Source organism: Propithecus coquereli, unplaced genomic scaffold (assembly GCF_000956105.1).
Source record: "Propithecus coquereli isolate 6110/MARCELLA unplaced genomic scaffold, Pcoq_1.0 Scaffold243, whole genome shotgun sequence".
In the NCBI taxonomy this organism is placed as follows: Eukaryota; Metazoa; Chordata; class Mammalia; order Primates; family Indriidae; genus Propithecus; species Propithecus coquereli.
In genome coordinates, this window is record NW_012147986.1 from 13,844 (window position 1) to 21,497 (window position 7,654).

General features: G+C 42.3%; 1 pseudogene across 1 annotated transcript; it reads left to right on the forward strand.

The window, feature by feature from the left end:
- Positions 1 to 3,850: 3,850 nt before the first annotated feature.
- On the forward strand, positions 3,851 to 6,921 carry LOC105812083 (annotated as a pseudogene). The gene is made up of 3 exons (XR_001137589.1): positions 3,851 to 4,007; positions 4,953 to 5,073; positions 6,747 to 6,921. The product of XR_001137589.1 is annotated as an EKC/KEOPS complex subunit TPRKB-like (transcript).
- Positions 6,922 to 7,654: the final 733 nt, after the last annotated feature.

The following is a 7,654-nucleotide window of genomic DNA, read 5'->3' on the forward strand; positions in this document are numbered from 1 at the left end:
TGGAACTGTCACCACAATCTACTTCCAGAACTTTTTCATCAACCCAAACAGAACAGAAACTCTGTCCCCTTTTAGGCAATAACCCCTCATCTTCTCCTCCCCTGGGCCCTGGTAACCTCCGTTCTACTTTCTGTCTCCGCGAACTTGCCTGTCGTAACTACCTGATAGAAGTGAAACCATACAGTGTGTGTCCTGCTGTGTCTGGCTTATTTCTTTGAGCATAATGTTTCTGGGGTTCATGCGTGTTGTAATGTGAATCAGAATCTCATTCCTCTGAAGGCCGAAGAATGCTCCATTGTACGGATGTCCCACGTTTTATTTATTTATCCATTCACGTGTTGGTGGGCAGTGGGGTTCTTTCTACCTTTTGATAAGAGTTGATTTATTTTAAAAACGATCCAGGGAAAAAAAAAAACAACTACATTTAAGCCAAAGTGGGAAGGTAGTGAATTTTAAACTGGGGAGTCACCATGGGGACGTGTTCCTGAGTTACTTTCTGTATATGTCATCCTCAGAACGTCAACGTGAAAGGGTTCAGATTGGTGCACTGGGGACAATGTCATTTAAATTTGCTAACATGGGTGTTGTTATAAGAAGTTTATTTTAAGAAGAACCATGTAGGAAATGCAGACTTGTGGCCAGGTGGCAGCCTGGGGTTTAAAGCTGACAGCTGATTGGACAAATGATGAGGGGAGGGTCTTTTTTGTGCATTGGAGGAAATTCATCACGGGTACCTGGGGCCCAGTCACCTAAAGCTCGGGGCAGAGAAGGACCTCAGGGGAGAGAGCAGAACCCAGTGCTCCTCTCTCCAGCCACGGCTCCCCTGGGCCAATCTTCACCCCGCGGGATGTGAACCAGGGAAGAGGGGTGTCTGTTGTTGAAGCAGCGGCCCAATGAGGTAGAGAAGCACCCCCGGGAATAAGTGAGCACCCCCATGGCTGTAGATCCAGGAAGCAGGAGGACAGAGCATGCTGGTGGGGTGCTGGGATCCAGCCCGGATCCTGAGAGAAGCCTGTCACCAAGGCAGGATGGGTGGTGCTGGTGGAGCTCACAGCATGGGCCAATCTGGGGATGTAACCAGCTCTATGAACAAATTTCAATGACCCCTCTATGTTTTTAAATAATCTTCCCCTTAACTGACTTAACTTGACCTTTTTGAGTTGTTTCCCAGAAATGGTAGAATTTCTGCAAGACGGAGTTGTCCTGTGCCCACGTGCACACTTCCTGACCCCAAGACTCACCATCCCCGACAACCTGCCCCAGTGCACACAGGCCCTGGTTAAAAAGCCCCTACTCTCTTTTAGTTGGGGAGACAAATTTGAGGCTGGTTTCCCCGCTCTCCAGAGAGACATCTTTCCTGTTACAAAATTCCTTTCCACCTTGGTAGTCTTCTTCCTTGTCTCAATAATTGACTGTCTGGGAGGGGAGCAACAGACCCCTAGGCTGGACCTTTTTGGGTTCGTAGCAAGAAGGCGGCGTGTGGGGGTTGGGAGGTGATGACGAGGTCTGTCGGGTACAATGTGGGGGTCTCCTTCCCCCAGCCACTGAGTAGCTTCTCCTTGGAAGCACTGAGAGGCAGCCCTTGAGAGGCCTTGAGGAAGGCATTGGGTGACGTGGGCATCTTGGAACCTGAACTGCAGTCGGGTAGGAGCCACTCCCGCGTGGGCAGCGGAGGCCGAAGCTGCAGCCCCTGCTGGCCTAGTGAGCGCCAGACAGGATGCAGAGTAGGACAAAGCCGCCACCAGGGCTCTAGGCTGCCGGCCACTCCCACACCACCCACTCAGGCTCCCTCGAGGACAGCCACACAGCCACCCTGTCCCCCACACAACGTGCTTTCCATCTTCCTCTCATCGCACATCCTTGAGCTGCTATCTTCTTTTCCCTTTAGACAATTTTAAGTTTAGTTTTTCCTCACCGTTGACAGTATGTAGTTTGTCCCTTTGAACTGTTTTGGCTTCATTTACCTTCCCTTAGGCTTCCTGACCTTGTATTTTCATCCCTCCCTTTAAACAATTTTATTATATGTACACTGCCTTAATTTATAAACTCCTGGTGTCATCATATATTTTAAAAATTCTTTTACTTATTTTTAAAAATTGCTGCTTTTAACCTTTAAAATTTCTCTTCTGTTGGCATTTTGAATGCCTTTAGAGCTTTTAATTCCAAGCTATACATCTTACAAATTTCTTGACATTTGCGATTTTTATTTCTTATAGGTAATAATTCTTTTCATTATATTTCTTTTTGTTGTTGTTGTGGGAGATATACATAACATTTACAATTCTAACCATTTTTATAAATTGTACAGTTTGGCGTCATGTGCGAATACAGTTCAGAGCATGTCCACAGTGTTGGGTAAACAGTCCTTCCGCCCCCTCCAGAAGCATTTCATCACTGCAAACTCTGCCCCCGTTAGACGCTGACTGCCCACACCCCACTCCCTCAGCCCCCCGCAGCCCTGATCTGCTTTCTGTCTCTATGAATGTTCCCAGTCTGGGCACCTCATATAAAAGGCATCATGCAATATTTGTCCTTTTGTATTGGTTTAATTCTCTTCTCCCTGTAACTCTTATTACTGTTCTTAAAACAACTTTTTCTCATTGTATTTTTATCTATTTATTTTATTTACATTCTTAATTAATTAGAATATTATCTTTATATTAGTGTTTTTTGTTTCTTTCCTGTGCTGATGAGATCACCTCATATGGAAAATTGACCTTGTGCCCTAAAGGGGCGGCTCCCTTTGAAATTTTCTGCTTGGTGCTCTTCACTGGATTTTCTATCCCCTTCAAAACTGGCTTTGCCTAGAAATCTCCCTAGATGACTCAGGAGACATAGATTGGAAATCCTTCTTAGGTGGCTGGGCGCAGTGGTTCCCACAGAGGCAGGAGGATCACTTGAGGCCAGGAGTTAGAGACTAACCTACAAAACATAGCAAGGCCTTGTCTCTACAAAGATAAAATATAAAAGGATTAGCCATTTGTGGTAGCATGGGCAGCAGCATCCTGGCTATTTGGGAGGCTGAGGCAGGAGCATGGCTTGAGCCCAGGAATTAGATACGCCTGGTAATTTCTTAAAATTTTTTTGTCTCGCTATGTTGCCATGCCTGGTCTTGAACTCATGTTCTCAAGCAATGCTCCTGCCTAGACCTCCCAATGTGCTGGGATTACAGGTGTGAGCCACCACACCTGGCTGCCTAGTTATTTGAGTTGTTTTTTATGCTGCTTTTATATCGTTATATATTTCCCTGTCCTTTTCTTGTTAAGGTTTTGTCTTAAGGAAGGGCAATGTTTTTGATTATTCAATAATTAAACCCTCTCTGCTTAATTTCTATGTGTGGAATGAATATCCTTGGATCAAATGTGATACTTTATTCTTTAAAATTTTCTTCCTTAATATTTGTGTCTAGGTCCTGCTAAAATATAAATAAAATGGTGAGATCAGAAAGTTAAAAAGGCTAAGCTGGAGTAAGGTTGCATTAATTAAGGAACCTGTGGTCCCCAAATTCCTGGCATCCTACTCCTCCTTCCTTGTCTGCAGGGGAAGCAGCCCCTCCCCCATGCATCTGAGCCTCCCCGGTCTGAGCAAACAGGGGACCAGCTAGCTCCCTTGGCTTTTCCCCAGGAATGACAAAGGAACTAGAAACAGCTCAGCAGAGTAGGGAAGACAGCATCTCTCCAGGATGCCAAATGCATTTTGAGGATGGATTTCTCTAGTTGAACAGTTGTGTCATCTTATTAAAGTTATTTTCATTTATTCATTAGCAAGAATATTTGTTAAGAAATGAATCATAATGTTAACTTTTAAACAAAAGAAATCTATTGGTCTTTTTGGTTTCATGCAATAGCATCCTGCTTCTCTCTGAAATGCAGTTAACACATCAGCTGGACCTATTTCCCGAATGCAGGGTGACCCTCCTGTTATTTGAAGATGTAAAACATGCAGGAGACTTGAGGGAAAAGGCCGTGGAAGGCACCATCGATGGCTCATTGATAAATCCAGCAGTGGTAAGTACAAAGTGTGAGAATGAATGAGCCCTACTGGACATTCAAGAATATGTTAATTTTTTGTGATGTTATAGGTCAGCCTAAAATTCTGTCATTATCAGGTAGAAATTCTTGTCCAAGTCAGACATGACCAACCATGAATTTAATGGTGAATGGAGGCAGAAGTGCCAGGCCCTGCCCTAGGAAATGGGAAAGGTTGTGATGTGGCTCTGACAAAATGGCAAATGCCTGGTGGTAGGTGACAGAGCTGGGATTCGAACCTGGACATTCTTTGCCTTGGTTTCTTCATCTGTTACATACGAATAATAATAATATCAATTTCATAGGGTAGTTTTGAGGATTAAAGAAAATAACACAGGTAAAAAATATTTAGTGACATTTCCCATAATATCAGCCCTCAATAAATGTCATTTCTTAAATTTTTACTATTTAAATAAGTTACTTGCAGCTTTAACATCCTATATATGATTTTCTGAGTACTCAGGCCTATAGTTTTTTTTTTTTTTAGACAGAGTCTCACTGTGTTGCCCGGGCTAGAGTGCTGTGGTGTCATCCTAGCTCACAGCAACCTCAAACTCCTGGGCTCAAGCAATCCTCCTGCCTCAGCCTCCCAGTAGCTGGGACTACAGGCATGCGCCACCATGCCTGGCTAATTTTTTCTATATATTTTTAGCTGTCTGATTAATTTCTTTCTATTTTTAGTAGAGATGAGGTCTCGCTCTTGCTCAGGCTGGTTTCGAACTCCTGAGCTCAAACAATCTGCCCGCCTCGGCCTCCCAGAGAGCTAGGATTACAGGCGTGAGCCACCGCACCCGGCCAGGCCTACAGTTTTATATGGTCCATAGGAACTGTGATGAAATAAAAGAGCTTGACACTGGAGTTCCATGAGGTAGGACATGTGTCTTCAGATTCTACATGGGTAATTTGTTTTTCTCTCTTTGGTAGATTGTTGATCCATTTCAGATACTTGTGGCAGCAAACAAAGCAGTTCAGCTCATAAACTGGGAAAAATGAAGACAAGAACTCTATCTACTGAAATTATTTTCAACCTTTCCCAAATAACAATGTAATGTCGAATTGAGTGACTTTTTATTTCTGTTGACCTTGTCATAATAACATATATCTTCCCCAATGTTGGGTTGGAACCTCAATTCCTACAACCTAGTCATTAGTAATAAACCAAAATAATAGTGAAGAGGGCTTTGGATCGAGAGTTGAGGTTTAGCACTGTCTCACTAGATAGTTACATTACATACGAGTAAACAATAGTTTAGCTAAATTAAGTAAGGCTAGTTTTATCTGTACTTCTTATCATATAGAGTCAGGAAGATCCCTCAAGTATTTTTGCTTAAGAAACTCACAGTCATCTAAATACTAAGACATTATATTTTGTGTGTTAGCATGCACATCTTTAGCATGTGTTAGCATGCACTCTCCCTGCAAACTCCTTCAGGGTAGGGTCCATGTCTTTTCCGTATACCAGGAACTTTCTCTAACAGCCTTTAATGCATCCTCACTCACATACCCAATGCACAGGAAGAGTTTGTGATTTGAAATACTCATAGTAGTGCTTTCTCAATAAAAACTAATTGAGCTAAAGACATCTCACATGTAGCATATGAAAAAGACTGAAGTTTTGCAGATGAAGTTTCAGTATTAATACTATTAATAATTCAACCAGGTACTAATATCATCCAGAGAAAAATTAGGAAACATATGGCATAGTTTAAAATATAGATGATTGAAAAGTTTATGAGATGCAGTTATTTCAGCATGGTAATAGAATTCCCCAGTATTCGGAATAAATTTTTTTTTTTGAGACAGGGTCCCACTCTTTCATGCTAGAACTCTGCTAGAGTTCAGCAGCATCATCGTAGCTCACTGCAACCTCAAACTCCTGAGCTCAAGTGATCCTCCTGTCCTAGCCTCCCAAGTAGCTGGGACTACAGGTGTGTGCCACCACGCCCAGCTAATTTTTCTATTTTTAGTAGAGTCGACATCTTGCTTTTCCTCAGGCTGGTCTCAAATTCCATAATTAAATTTACCAGATAATTATTGTTTCTTTGAGATCATTTAAAATAATGCAGGAAACTACTGAACTCAATAAACATCTATTGAACTTGTCCCTGTTCCAGTTACAATTCTAGGGGCAGAAAAAGCAAATACGTTCCCATGAAGAGGCAGAGAAACGACAAAAGTTAAAATGCCCTAGGACAAACGATATATAGGAATAGGAATTCAAATTTAGGGGAAAGGCAAAGAAACCATTCATTCTGGAGGCAGGAGGGTGTGACAAGGAGTGGCATTTGAACTGTGGACCTTGAAGCACGGTGTTCAGCAGCCAAATGGTGGGGAGAAAGACCTTCGGGGCAGAGGACAAAGCGTGTGCACAGGCAGAATGGCATGAAATGTGACAGGATCCCCAAGCAGTCCAGACTGGCCAGGAGACAGGAGTGCCTGGCTGAAGGGTCACTTAGGGCCAGGGGGAGGGGTGCTTTTGTGCCATCAACAAGTCTGGCCTTGATTCTGTAGGAACAAGGTGCAGCTCTAATGACAGAGTACTTTAGAGGCAGGACCAGTAGATGATGGAAAAGGATTACTGAAGCGAAAAACTAGGCAGAGAAAACTATTAGGATATGAGAAATAAGAACCTGACCAAGGAAGAGGGTAGATCAGGAGATGTTTCGCACATAGGAAACACTGGTTAATTGTCTTTTGTTGTTTTGTACTTTTTCTTAGATTTCTGAGGCTTTGAAAAAATTTGGTATCTCAGCCAATGACACCTCAGTTCTAATTGTTTACATTGAAGAGGGAGAAAAACAAATAAATCAAGAATACCTAATATCTCAAGTGGAAGGTCATCAGGTTTCTCTGAGAAATCTCCCTGAAATATAACAAATATTATAGAAGTCAAGAGGTTTGTACATTTTTCAAATTACTTGAAAAATAATTATATAGACAAAGAACTGTGAGGTACAGGTTTATGTAAAATATAATTACAAACATAGTTGACAAAGCATTCTCCACTTTAATTAGGAAAATGGATACTGGGTGCCGTGGCTCCTGCTTGTAATTCCAGCACTTTGGGAGGCTGAGGCAAGAGGATTGCTTGAACCCAGGAGTTTGAGGTTACCGTGAGCTATGATCGGGCCAGTGTACCACTGCAGCATAGATAACATAGCGAGATCCTATCTCTAAAAAAAAAAAGAAAAAAAAAAGAAGTAGAAGAAGAAGAAAGAAATCCTTCATTAAAAACTCTCTCCTTGCATTGGCTGGATGCCGCTTCCCGGTGTAACCCGGGTTGGGGCGGGAGTGTCTCTGGGTCTCTCCTTTCTTTTCCCTGGCAGTGGCAGTGTTTCTCTAACTCCTATGGTAATTGGAAGGTTTCCTACTGTGACTCCTTCATGTGTCTTTGTTGCTGCTGGCTTCCGCTTAGACTGCCCTCTAGTACCTGTGAACTAGGGTCGCCAGATGAAATACAGAATGCCTGAATAAATTTGAATTTCTCATTAACAATAAATACATTTTTAGTATAAATATGGACCAAATATAGCATGGGACAGATTTGTACTAAAAAATCATTTGTTATCTGAAATTCCAATTTAACTGGGAGTCTTGTATTTTTACAATTTATTTTTATTTTTTTT